Below are 13,649 nucleotides of genomic sequence, written 5' to 3'. Positions count from 1 at the left end.
GAATTGCGTGTGTGTGTGTGTGTGTGTGTGTGTGTGTGTGTGTGTGAATTTAAAGCGACAGATTAAACCTCTTTCCTTTCTTGAGTAATACAGCTATCACACATTGAAAACTTTCTTTGCACCACTGTCAGACATGCTTTAAAGGGGAAAGACAACTGGTGAGAATTAAACCTGAATTCACAGGGAGAGAATGGGCCTGAGTAAGTGAAAAGGCGTTATTTAGGAAGGAAACAGGGAAAAACCTAAAATGGATTGTTTATTTCCATTGTGCTTGGGAAAGAATTAAGATTCGGAATCCAAATACCATCGGAAATGACTGCATTTAGGGTACCAATATGTAAGGAAAAGGCCTGAATATCTAAAAATTCAATCCCATGGTCAGATTCATAACAATAGACAATGAGAATGTTAAACATGACTATATTTTTTAAAGAGCTGAATCTCTGCCATGGCCAGTAAATTAGATTACTCACTTTTAAACTACGATTGTCTAATATTGCAGGAACTGACCATTCACTTTAAAAAAGAACACACCACTTAGAGTAGCAATGTCCTGCTGACTAGATTATTTGTATGATGTTCATGCTTCTTGAGTATAGATACATGATCATTGGAGTATTACCATATTTTTTGGAGTTGTTTAGTACTTTGATTGAAAAAAAACAAAAAAAAACCCCAAAACCTTTCACTTGTAGGTCATGGCTTTCTCCATGCCTTCAATTTTCAGGAGTATGTATCTAGTTAGTACCTCATGGAGTCTGCCTGGTCCCTTGTGGGCTATCTTTGAGAAGGAATATATTCTGACCTTCTCTCACACAGCTTCCAAGCTTCCTTAAAAGACAACCGCCAGTTCACTTTCAGAATTTTACTGCACCTACTGCAGTAATGTTACTGCTACTGGAATTTTAAAGCACCTATTTAATGCCACGCCCTCCCTACCCCCACCCAAACCATCTTCACCTACTGACTCATGTGACTCCTCCCACTTCTTCTTAAACGTCAGTTTCATATCTTGGAGCAACTAGAAATAAATGGCCTATTTAAAATAAAGCAGCTTGTTCGAGGTAACACATTAAGATTAAACGTTAGATTATAATCTGTTATTCAATCAAAAGCCTGAATAGCAGGCTTTTAAATCTCACCCTGTTTGAGGGGAGAATGGAGCAACAAGGAAATTTTAAATTACTGTTACAGAAAGGTGAAAGTGCTGCATAAATAGGAAACTAAGACAGAAGCAAACTTTCTAGATTTCACAGCTTTACTCTGAGTTAGCTTTGCTGGTCTTCTAACCAGCAAGAGTTCTACCTGGGTGGAGAAAAATAGAAAAGGTTAACAGTACATTTTGCCTTGAAGCTGCAAAATCTGACAAGATATATACTTTTTTAAAAAGGTTTTGTACTGTTAAAGAAAGGTAGGATCTGTAAAAAGATTGGTGATTTAAGACGGGGTATTGGAGGTTATCCCGCTACACCTGCCAGCCTGTCTTTCTGTCCAAATCTTCTAAACCCAGAAGTCATCCCTACTAAGCCTTATGGGGCTGCTCAGCTGTGGTCGACATGATCTGTCTCAGGTTACTGGGAGCTGGAGGGGATTTGGGGAGTGTGTTCAATAGTTCTTACAGGCAGCTTTACAGTGTGCCAGTTCAGATCAAATCCTCCTGACCCTCAAGTCCCCAGGCCTGGTTGCCTGCGTTTGAGTCCCAGCTTCCATCATTGTCTGGTGCTCCTGGCCCTTGACTTCCATAGCTCTGCAGCTCTTCCCTGAAAACTGTGGGCTTGTCTCTCTGACACCAGTGCCTGCTCATTTAGCCTATGTTTTATCTCATGTTCCAATCATGAATGACTTGATATTCTGAGCCTGAACATCCTCACAAGAATCTCCCTCTCCTGGATCTGCTTTCTGGTCACCTGGCCCCATGGGTCCCTCTACTTAGCTTCTTCTTTCTTTGTCCATCTTCCAACTTCTGTCAAATTCAGGTCCTCCTCTGGCCAGGACCACACCGCCTCCTTTTGGGAATTTTTGATACCTTGTTTTATTCAGGAAAACGATAAGTGAATGGGTTTGTTTATAGTTGATAGTTGAACCTCTACTATTTTATACACATGTTATAGTTGGCCTTAGATCAGTAAATCATAAGTCTTTAACAAAGATGATAGGAAAGTCAAATCATAATGATATAACAGTATCATTTTACAACGTTTGGGTCTAACAGGTTCATATATATTTAATATGTTTTCAAGTTAGCTCTACGTCATTGGCTTCAGCCATGTTTTCTGGTGGGAGAAAAAGAATCTCTCATTTATTACACAGAATGCTCACATTGTCACCAAATAAGAGTTGTCTGATTGGCTCTAGGTAAATCATAAGGTCTTATTAGGAGCATCCTGCCTGCAGTGATGTGAGAAGGGAGAGGGGATGCGAGCAGAACACTGTACAAATTGGGAACATTTGTCTCAGTGAAGGTCTAGACACAGAGGAAAAAGGAAGATAAATTATTGTTATAGAGCAAAAATCCACAGGCTGCAAAAAGGCAGGGGTTGTGTGGTGGCGGGGGGTGGGGAGGGTGGAATTTTTTTTAAACAATTATTAGGAAAAGTTAATTTATTGATACTAAAGGAATTTGTCACTGATTAATTGTCAGAAAATAAATTAAGGTCCTAAAAGGCTCGTATATTCCTCTAACAAGTGTGGTTGTAGAACGGAGAATCGTCTGAATACGAGAATATTAATTCACCGCAGTAAGAAGGAAAGCTGGGGATTTTCACATCTTCACAACAAACTCCCAAAGTTAAATAAACTCAAAGATTCTTGATTACAATAAGTCAAATGACAATTATTCAAAACTTGGAAGATATTCACATAAATTTCCTCATGTAATTGAATGTCTGATAAACAAAACCCTGAAGTTTTGTAACTTGGACAGCATATGTCTCTGCTTTGAAAAAATTTCAAACATCAAGATCAACGGTTAGGTCCTTCCAGTAAAATAACTTTAGTCACAGAATGTGGAAGTACATTATTTTGGGTTTTCATTTTTATTTAGCTGAGTTACTAGTGATTGGTTATCCAGGAAAACCTACATTTGTTAACCCAGAAAGACTTAGGATACATGTTAAAGAGTCAGGTTAGAAATTTCATTGATTTGTGGTCCTGCTGATTTCTATCTGAAGCAACGTTTCAAAGTTTGATCATTAAAAAATAATTGCCTTCTTAGCATTGGTATTTAACATTTAGCATGAGACAGAATGGGGAAAATGGAATGGAATACTGAAAATCACTGGATATACATTTCCTATTTCTTTCTAGTTCCAAATCTGTAATAAGTTTCACTAAGCTTTTTCATCAGAAAAATTCTGTCTTTTCTTATGGGAGATTTATTCCTTATAGAGAAAATAAAATCTATTTTAATGAAACTCTGATCCTTGACGAGCTGCTGAAGTTCAAATTAATGCCAGGAAACCCTCACAGTGAAAGTAACCAGTACTAAGGCAAACACTACTGGATAAAAGAACTTAACAATTGGTACTCTACATCGTCACCAGGAGATGAAAAGGGCACACATAGGACAATCAGAACATACATTTTTCTACAATGAATCCATGTCAAATTCAAAATTAGGTCTCTCTTCCTGACTTTAAATCCCTTGGGCACTTAATGAGTATTCCAGCTTTCAGAGTTCTTATTTTTTAATAAAAATATTTATTAATTATTTGAAATTAGAATGTCAATACATAGTTGAAATTTTCTAACTTCTTAAGAGATTGGTTTTCTAATTTCTTTGTACGCATGAAGGTATACATGAACAAATGGGTGAATAATTAGATGATTTTTCATAGGCATCAAAGTTTGTTCTTCCTCTAAGCTGAGCTCGCTCCATCTTGCTTTATCCCTTGGAAATGGGAAACTCCTTCTGTGTTCCTAAATATGGCACTGTGTTTCATGCCTTCCTGAATGTGTTCCTTCTCCCTCCAATGTTCTTCTCCATGTGGCACATGTGGCAAGGTCCTGTGTGTCCAGTAGTGAAGAGCTACAAGGTCATCTCTTTTGTGAAGGCCCCACTGCAATTCCCCTCCATAGAGATACCCAGCCACGAGCTATGCTTTGAGTTGATGTGTGCTTCCACGGTTTCGCTGTGCTACACACTTTTATGTCTACATCCTAACTAGAGTGTATGAATCTCGAAGGAAGGACTCAAACCCTATTTTTGTTTTTCCCAGAGCTTGCGGAATACCTGGCACCCATCAGTATTTCAACAGGTAGAAGTTGAATGTCATAGAAGCCAACAGAGGTGAGTTTTAAGAAGTCAGTGTTGTTGAGTGTTGCCAGATGTGATGGGATAATCCAGAGACACAAGAATTCATGTGCAGGGTTGCATTATATATATTGAAAAATATGCTAACCTCAGACGTAGGGGAATTAAGAGATTACATGATAAGCAAGTAGAAAACTTAACATAGTACTTTCTGTTAAGTACCGAACATCTGCCCCATGGTAAGAATTGCTTTACTATTAGTAACAAGTCTAATATCTGAATATCTAATAACAAGTACATGTTGTCTGAGGATATTTTCTCTCTCCAGGCCCCCACTGTTATTCTAAAACTCCCATTAGCATTGTTGTTCATAGTGACCAGTGAGGATGGTGAATCAGACTTTTAATTGGCCCTGAACTGATCACCATGAAATTTAATCATTTTCTCAAATACTGTGAATTTGATCCTGTAGTATGGCTATTCCAGAAGATAAGTCTAAAAAACCAAACTTGTTGAAAAAAGTCTGCTTATCTCATGAAAGAATGGCATTAGGCAGACACTGTAAAATGTCAGTTACTATTTGTAATTCAAAAGAATGATCATGAAGTATTAGGAAAACACAAATGAAATTAAATGTGAACTATTTAACCCCAAGTACCGTCCTCTCACATCTAATTCACACGTGTCTGGCAAGTGTGCCGGACTCAAAACCTTGAACCCAAGCACTTCGCAAAATCATATGTATATGGTTTATTAAAAAACAGTTACATAGGTGTTGGACAAGCTCTCAAACTGATTCTGTAAACAGAACAACTGGAGGAGGAAAATGATAATGTGGTTAAGATCATGGGCTCTGGAGTCAAGCTTCTTGAGTTCAAAACTCATTCCACCCCTTCCTCCTATGGAACTTTGGGCAAGTTACTTGATCTGTTGCCTTATCTGCAGAACTAGAAAAAATAATGTCACCAAACTCAGAGATTAATTATGAGATTTGAATAAGACACTGCTTTGAACAGTATCTGGCACATTGTGAGGGCTCAATAAATATTTGCTATTATCATTATTATTAGTTCTACATAAAGGAATATCAATAATAATAAAACCAAGTTAGAATTTAGAGCATATTTGTTAAGCTGATGATGAAGATGATTATTATTAAGAACTGTTATATTTATTTTCTACTCTGTGCTTGATGCTGAGTAAGATACCCTAGCTGAACAATTTCATTTAGCTTCACAATGGTACTGTGTATAAGTATTATTAACCCTGCTTTATAAAAGAGGAGATTAAGACTCAGGGACTTTTCAAAATTTGCTCAAGATCACAGGGCTGATCAGTACAGAGCCAGATTTCAAACCCAGGTGTGTTAGACTCCTAAGCCAGCACCCTACACGTGTTCCTATGCTGTAATTCAGAGTCTGACGGAAAGGAAATTTGAGGAAATGGACCCTTGTCGAGTGCCTGTTCATTGCAGGGTTATCTGTTTTCCATTAATCTGTGATGCTTCTCAATTTTTAATCGAGCCAATTTCCTAATCTGGGAAAGGATTTAGGAAAAGAGTCTACCATGTAAGGTTTTACTAAAATAGCCCTGGGTTCCCAAAAGGAACAATTGACCTTTGTGCGAAAGGTGAAATGATGCCCCTAGTTCATTGTTAGGCAACTGTATGAAAGCGGGGGTCAAGAGCTTTGCACAGCAAACTGCTTTGGGGCCAGAAAACATCTACCTTTGTTCTATGGGACCATGAATGGTATACAGTTGGTGAGGGGGATAGGGAGGCTTGTAAACTAGAATAAAGAGAGATCAGGCAATGTCCAGGAGATAAAAAGACAAGATGAAAGAAAGTTCTGGATGGCCAGAGGTCAAGGCAGAAACTATTAGGTGGTAATCTACACCTCTAGATTGGTATTATCTTCAAGGAAGCATGGAGCTACATCCTCAATAGAAGTTTTAAGTTGAACGTACCCTGTTCCTAAAGATAAACTGATATACCAAACTCCCACCAGAGTTCCTGTGCCCTGACTTCCCATTGCTGATACTCCCAGCAGTCTCAGACCTTTTCATGACTATGGTTCCCATGGCTGTACACTGTTGACTTAGTGTCTCTGATTTTAGAAACCTAATATCTGACCTTCGCCCCTCATTTCCTACCAAAAAAAACCACCCTTTGTTCCCACTCTATTCCTCTTCTTTGTTCTGCCGGTAAAATTTGTTTGGACAATTGCCAGTGCTTTGTGTGTTCTGTCTGTTCATGTGTGTTTGTGTTCACTTTGTTTGTTTGCTTGTTTGTTTTTTCCACAAGTTGCCACACATTACCTCCCCTGGCCAAGTGGAGAACCTGGAAAGTTAAGAGAAAAGAACTTTAGGTCTTTGGAAAGAGGTGGAGCTTGCTCCATGCACCAGATAGGCAAGTGACAGACCAGTCTAAAACAAATAGGAAAATTATCAGCATTTAAGGTGTAAGAACAGCCATCTAAGAGCTTATTAAGTATCCAATCCTGCCCAAAGCACTTTCTATTGATTATCTCCTTTAAACCTTATGTTCTTTGACATTGGTCCTCTTATTTTACCAATTTGATATATGAAGAAACTGAGGCTTAAGAAGGTGAAGCACTGAGTCAAAGAATCTGCAGTGTTTGATGTTGGGATAGTGGTTACATTTCAGGGTATTGACTGGAGGGAGTGGCACAGGGAGACCCACTGTGGAGCTGGCTGTCTTCTTTTTTGATCTGGGTGCTGGTTACATACGGATGTTCACTCTGTGAAATTCTGTCACTCTTTACATGCCTTGTCTATATTACATTTCAATAAATGTTTTCTTTTTACAAACTCTAATAATAATTTAAAAAATAACTTGTTTATGGTCTCAGTGGAGGAGCTGAAGTAGAATGCAGATCTTTCTGTCTCCTGAGCCCAAAGATTTTAACAGAACACACTGCCTTCCCTTTGATAGTCTCAGGGTATACCAGATAACAAAGAGTATGGGACTGAATCTCCTGAATATGTGGAGTTTTGCTGTCTGAATAATCTCCTTGGGGAAATAGCTTGTCCCCGATAGTGTAGAAGAAATGTTAGGCACACAGTCACTGCAGAGGAGACATTTATTATGGGTTTGGGGAAAGAGGATGTTGAAACTGGCATGGCCTCTGCAGTGCAGCAGCAGGAACCAAGACTTGGTTTTCAGGGGCCTTAAAGATTGTCGAGGAGTAACGACTTGTCACCCAAAATTAAGTTTAGGTTTTCTTTGATCCTAAATCTGTCCAGTGCACTAAATTGGGCTCCAATTCCATGACCCTGGGCTGGACAGTAGAGTGGAAATGAAGCTAACCTGCAGTTCTGAGTTAAGTCACCCCTCCCCCATGAAAAAGGAAAAAAAAAAAAAAAAAGGAACCAAGAAACAATATCAAGGACAAAAGTGGAGTAGACAAACCAGATAAGAGAAGCTTCAAACCAACCAGGACAGTCAAGTAAAAAACGAATGAGGTCCAGTAGACCCAAAAGTGCAGAAAGCAGAACAGAATGAGGTGGCTCGGTGTTATATTGGAGGCAGGGTCTAGAGAGATTTCTAAGGCGCTATGATTTCACCCTCCGGTGGGAGCAGACTATGTAGGACACCAGTTGTTTGGGCTGCTCTAAGGCAGCCACTCAAGGCTCCAAGTACTTTCCTCTAGGTATTTAGTAACTCTGTATGCACTGCTTGTCACAGGGAGAAGGTGGATCATGGAAATTGTCTTCTGTTTCCTAACATTTCTAATAAAATCTTTACAAATTCTTCATGTCCAACCACGGTGACATAAAGTACTCTGGTTCCCCCGAAGCCTATTACAAAGTCTCTGACACCTGCGCACAGCTCTGTTTTCCCCTTGGACAAATACAGGAAAATAATGGGCGCTTCACTAGTCCCTTTCCCGTAGGTGTTTTCCAAGTTCCACAGACAAATATCCTCCGTATTTTGTCTGCTGAAATATTTATTTCAGTGTCACTCGGAGTTTGGCAGGTCTTAGCTCGACCAGGTCATTTTTTTCCTTCCCTTCGGCTAAAGTTGCATAAACCTTCAGGTCAGAGAAGGCCACTCTACAGAAAAGGAGTCAACAGCACTTCCTTCTACTTTTGTGACCTGAAATACTCCATGGCAGACTGCGCAGACCTTATCTTCTTTCCATTGCTTTAGACACGTAGGAGGTGCTAACATCACTTCAATACTTTGTTTTGTTTTGTTTTTTTCTACCTAAAGGGAGAGAGGCCCCATCTCTTAGGAAATGACATATTGAGGCTCAGTCTAGGAAGTTAACATAAACCACACATTAGTAACTGAAACTTTCAAATTCATGCTGATGGAAAAAAAAAAGGAAAGCAAAAAATTAAAATTATCGTTGATTACCAAATGCCATCAGAACAGGGAGGAAGAGAGGGGAATAGCAAAAAGTTTCACTAAACCTAAAAATTGGTGCTGTGAAAGGCATAATAAGAGATGATGAATATGGCAAGATGGAGATAATCATCTGTCCTCTGAAGTATTGTCATAAGGATGAGAAAAGTTGTCTGTAAAGCACCCACTGAGTATTAATAGGTGCTAGACGAGGTTCTAAGTATTTTACTTGTGTCATTTACTTCTATTATCTTTTATTCCTCACAACCACTTGTAAGGTAGAGACTCAATCCCATTTTACAGATAAGGAAATTGAGGCAAAGAGGAGCTTACAGTTTTTGCCCAGAAGAAGACAGCTCCTCATTCTGAGTCAGGATTTGAACCTAGGCGTTCTGGCTCTGAAGATCACAGCATTAACCCTTGGCTTTTCAGAAATGACCTCAGTATACAGAGGAGTCTTTAGCAAGGTCTTGGCTGGTGGGATTTGACCAGGTGGGGTCAGCAGGAGATGCTCAATACTTCAGCCAGAGGCATCTTTGCAACATGCAACTCTACTGACTGTATTCTTGTGCTTAAAATCCAGTAAGGGTCGGGTCCAAACTTCTTTGTAAATGTAACAAATCCCTTCACGATGTGGTGTCTGCTTATCCCTTTAACTCATGCTGTTGTTTGGTTTCTCTTGCTATTGTTTTATTGTGGTTTAAAAAAAAAGTTTATTTTCTTTAGTACATTATATTTGATTTTGCCATACTCTGTTTTAGTTGCTCATATACATGTCTGTCTGAGAGGCTAAAATCCTGTGAAGGAGGTTCCATGTTTGTTTTCTCTCTGTTATACTCCCAGCACTAGGGAGTAATGATTAGTTTTATTGAGTTTCTCTCCATTTGATACCTTAAAAATGAAAAAACAAAACAAAATTAAATTAACTAAAAAGCCACCCAACACAAATTCTGCATTTTCATTGGATTAAAGAGGGAAAGATTGATCTAAAATTATATTCTAAATGCTGGGTACCAGACTTAACTGCAGAAAAAGCAGATGGGCATGCATTTTTCACATGGATTCCCATGCCCAGATATTTAGTTGTTAATAAGCTCACAAGTGATTCCAACAGGCAGCAGCTAGATCTGATGGACCACTGATGGAGCATAGGCTCATGTGGCAAAGTTACATCTGGAAAGGGGATCCCTGGGCATCATCTGTGCACTGAATTCCTGGGATGAGAAGGCACATTAAACAAGATGAGGAGAACATTAAAAGGGCATGGCAGGACACAAACAATAAAAAGTTTCCAGCTTCAGACATAAGAAAATTATTTGTTTGGATATAACATAATCTTCTTTTGAAGGCCAGAAAGTACCCTAGCCTCTGGAAGAAAATCTTTTCAGCATGAAGAGTGGAAGCAAAAGGTATTTTTGGTTGAACACTTAGTTAACCAAAACACTCTAATTTCAGAGCATTCCAGTTGAGAGTTTGTGTCACAAATAAAATAAATAAGACATTTCAAGCCCGAATAGCCAGTCTCCTTTTATTTATCCTCTCCTTTTCAAGGTACTACAAATAGTGACTTTATGTTGATTAGTGCCAAAGTAATACATATTTTCACATTAAAATTTTCTCTTAAACAAAGTCGTTGCTCACTCAGGCCATGACCTTAAGAGGCTGTTTAACTTTTCTAACATTCGCTTTCTTAAGGAAGAGGGAAAAGGAGAGGAAAGGGAATAAATGGTTTCAAATATCCTTCTAACACTCGTATTTTAAGATTCTTTGATTAGCGGTTATAGGTACAAGGTCTAGGCAAGCTGAATTTGGGGATATGCTCCAGTGGAAATAATTCTCTACAGAATTACAGACAAACATTCTGTTGACCTTGAGTGAACTAACACCAAGTTGGTAAATTCCATCATAACTCCCATCCTGGACTCACAGCTGCTTGTGTCAATGTTGATTTATAGCTATAAGGTTGGCCTTTGTACAACTATTGTCTGAAACAAGTTTCCCATTTGTGTAACCTATGGTGTAGTTGATATTAATCAGCATGACTGAAGGAGTAATTCTTCAATCTGAGTATATGAGCTGAGTATGTGTATGTGTACAGGACAAGGCATAACTACCTTTGTGGAGGTACCCTTAGAATTTCCGCTTCATTCTGAGTACCTTTATGTCAGGCCTCTACCTTGTAGGTGGAAGATTTCCAAAGTGCCCTTTCCTAAGAGTGTGAGAGTAGCTATAGGAAATTTTCCAAGTCTTCTAAACTGGCAGGGAGCTCAGTCTTCCAAACTCTGATTCCCATGTGCTCAGTAAATATTCATCAGCCCTTCATAGTGGTGTCTCAACAAGTTCTATCATAACTGTTCAATAGCCCTTATAATAGAGGTGATTCATTCATTCCATCAGCATATCCAAAAAAATGTTCATTCAGGCTTTTATCCTTTCACCTATTTTCAGTTTACGGCTAAGAAATATCATCCATATCTGAACTTTCTTAAATGAAATGGTCTTTTTAATAACTGAGTTTTCTGCATATCCAATGAGTAAGTCTCGAAGATTTTATTTTGAGCCTTATTTTTGAAACTAATTTCAAAAATAGTTTTTGTCGGGCTTCCCTGGTGGTGCAGTGGTTGAGAGTCCGCCTGCCGATGCAGGGGACATGGGTTCATGCCCCGGTCCGGGAGGATCCCACATGCCGTGGAGCGGCTGGGCCCGTGAGCCGTGGCCGCTGAGCCTGCACTTCCAGAGCCTGTGCTCCGCAACGGGAGAAGCCACAACAGTGAGAGGCCCGCGTACCGCAAAAAAAAAAAAAAGAAAAAAAAAAGAAAAAAAAAAGTTTTTTCCACTTCCCTAGTTTAACAGGTGTAATAGAAGGAACAACCCATGATCTATTAGTGTTTGTTGTCAGTAGAATGTTATTGAATCTTTCTTTTTTTTTTTTTTTTTTGGTATGCGGGCCTCTCACTGTTGTGACCTGCTTTCTTGTCTTCAGAGCTGCTAAGCATTTCTGGAAACAACTACACCACTAAGAAGTTGGGTGTTCACGGAAGTGGGTGACCCGAGCTCAGGTGTTCGGTAATGTCCCTCAGCAATTCAGTTCTTATTTTGCTTGAACATTTCAGTCTCCCGCCCCCTTGCATAGCTCCTTTACACTTAGACTAGTTTTCACAAACTTCTCTTTCTCACTTTTAGAACATAACCTTCCAAACAATTTTATGGACAAAATAGAGTTTTCGGAATGAATTCTCTCAATTTCTCCCTTTCATACCACACATGTTATCAAATGTGTCTACTGTGGGTCCAGTCTCAGAATATGAAGTGTCCCATCTCATAATCAGAGCCGATTTTTAATTTATGTTTTAGATCTAAGATAGTTCCATCTTTTCCAAGATCTTGATCCAGCCCTCAACCTCCCTTTTCAAGCTCTTCAGCTGACTGGTTCTCATCACTACGTAACATGCTTAAGTTCCTCTCATCTTCAAACAAAACCAACAAGCAAAAAACACCACCCCATTTGTTCTGAGTGTTCCCTCTATCACCCTGTTTTCCTCTTCTCAATCATAACCAAACTTCTAGATAAAAAATGGATATTTTGCTTTTCTACCTCCTAATCCTTTTTCATTCTGCTTAATTGGCTCCAACCTACTTCACATCACTGAGATCGCCCATGGTGAGATGTTCCTATTTGCCAAGACCAAGTGCATTTTTCAATCCATATTCTGCAGTTTTCCTTCACCATTCATTCCTAGTTTTCATTCCATACCTGTCTGGCTGCACTGTCTTTAGCCTGCTTCATACTGCCTTTCATTCTTTAGATGACAGAGCTGTTCAAACATTTTGCCTTTATTCCTCTTTGCTTCTTAATCCCAATTCTTGCTGGCTGTTCTTTGCTCAGTGACAATGAGCTCCTATACACTGATGACTTCCAAATTTATACTGCTAGCCCAGACAAGAATTCTGCAACTCATATCCATATATTCAGCTTCCTGTTTTGCATTTCTAACTGAATATTCCATGAACTTCAGGTATAATAGTTAAAAACTAAGCTCACTGTTCATTTCTCTTCCTACTGACCTATGCAGACATAGTCCTCTTCTCTGTTCGCATTCTGGGTTTTAAGCCCCCCATCGGGGCTACCACTAGCTCAAATGGAACATTGTGAGAATTAAGACAGTGTGCCCTTTCTACTTTACTTTTATCTTTCAGAAGAAATGTCTTAATGTGCAGATTTTGTTAAAATTAGACACTTTACCAGCATTTGCCAGAAATTTTTCATAATAAATATACAAATCTGTGATGCCTGAGATTTGAATATAGCCCTTTAGAGTCATGCAGTGCACAAATGCTTCAGCCATAAATGGTGACCTGACCACTCCACCTAATATACTATGGGAGTATTCCTAGATTTAGATGTCTTGCCAATATTACCATCTAAATAAATGTACACTCTACCCTTTCTTCTCTGTAATTAGAACATGGCCCCATTTCAAACCCTTATTCTAGATCAGTTCATCTGCCTCTTAAAAACAGCCTAGCCCCTTCTAATCCACTCTCAACATTGCCTCCAGAGTAATATTATGTGATACATAAATAGGATCATGACCCATAACAAATAAATTAATTTTGTATAACATACATTCAAAAAGGAAAACAGATCCAAATGGGCAGCTCATTTTTTACAAAGTGAATACAGGTAACCACCACCCTGGTCAAGAAATAGACCATTACCCGTTCCCAAATCAGCCTAGTGCTCCCTCCCAGTCACAACCTCTCTCCAAAAATATCACTAACTAGACTCACAACACCATGAAACTGTTTTTGCCTGGTTTTGAATTTTGTACAGGTGTGATTATTTGGTATGTACTCTTTTGTACCTTGCATCTTTGTTGCAATGCTTTTTGGAAGTAAGGTTGCCAGATTTAGGGAATAATTTCTGATAAATATTTTTTTAGCACAGTCAGCCCACCAAATCCCTGGGTTCCACATCCATGGATTCAATCAACCATAGATTGAAAATATTTTTTAAAATTCCAGAAA

At 38.9% G+C, this 13,649-nt stretch overlaps 1 long non-coding RNA gene across 1 annotated transcript in view; it reads left to right on the top strand.

The window, feature by feature from the left end:
* Nucleotides 1-13,649, top strand: part of LOC308622926 — a 431,583-nt gene that overhangs the window by 369,017 nt on the left and 48,917 nt on the right. Inside the window, exon 3 of the long non-coding RNA XR_014016706.1 lies at nt 4,218-4,288. This is a non-coding gene — a long non-coding RNA (uncharacterized lncRNA). The remainder of the gene's footprint in view (nt 1-4,217; nt 4,289-13,649) is intronic.

This window comes from Mesoplodon bidens (assembly GCF_964165515.1).
Source record: "Mesoplodon bidens genome assembly, chromosome: 9".
Classification (NCBI taxonomy): Eukaryota; Metazoa; Chordata; class Mammalia; order Artiodactyla; family Ziphiidae; genus Mesoplodon; species Mesoplodon bidens.
Note: the sequence above shows the minus strand (reverse complement) of the source record. Positions and strands in the feature narration are given on the sequence as shown.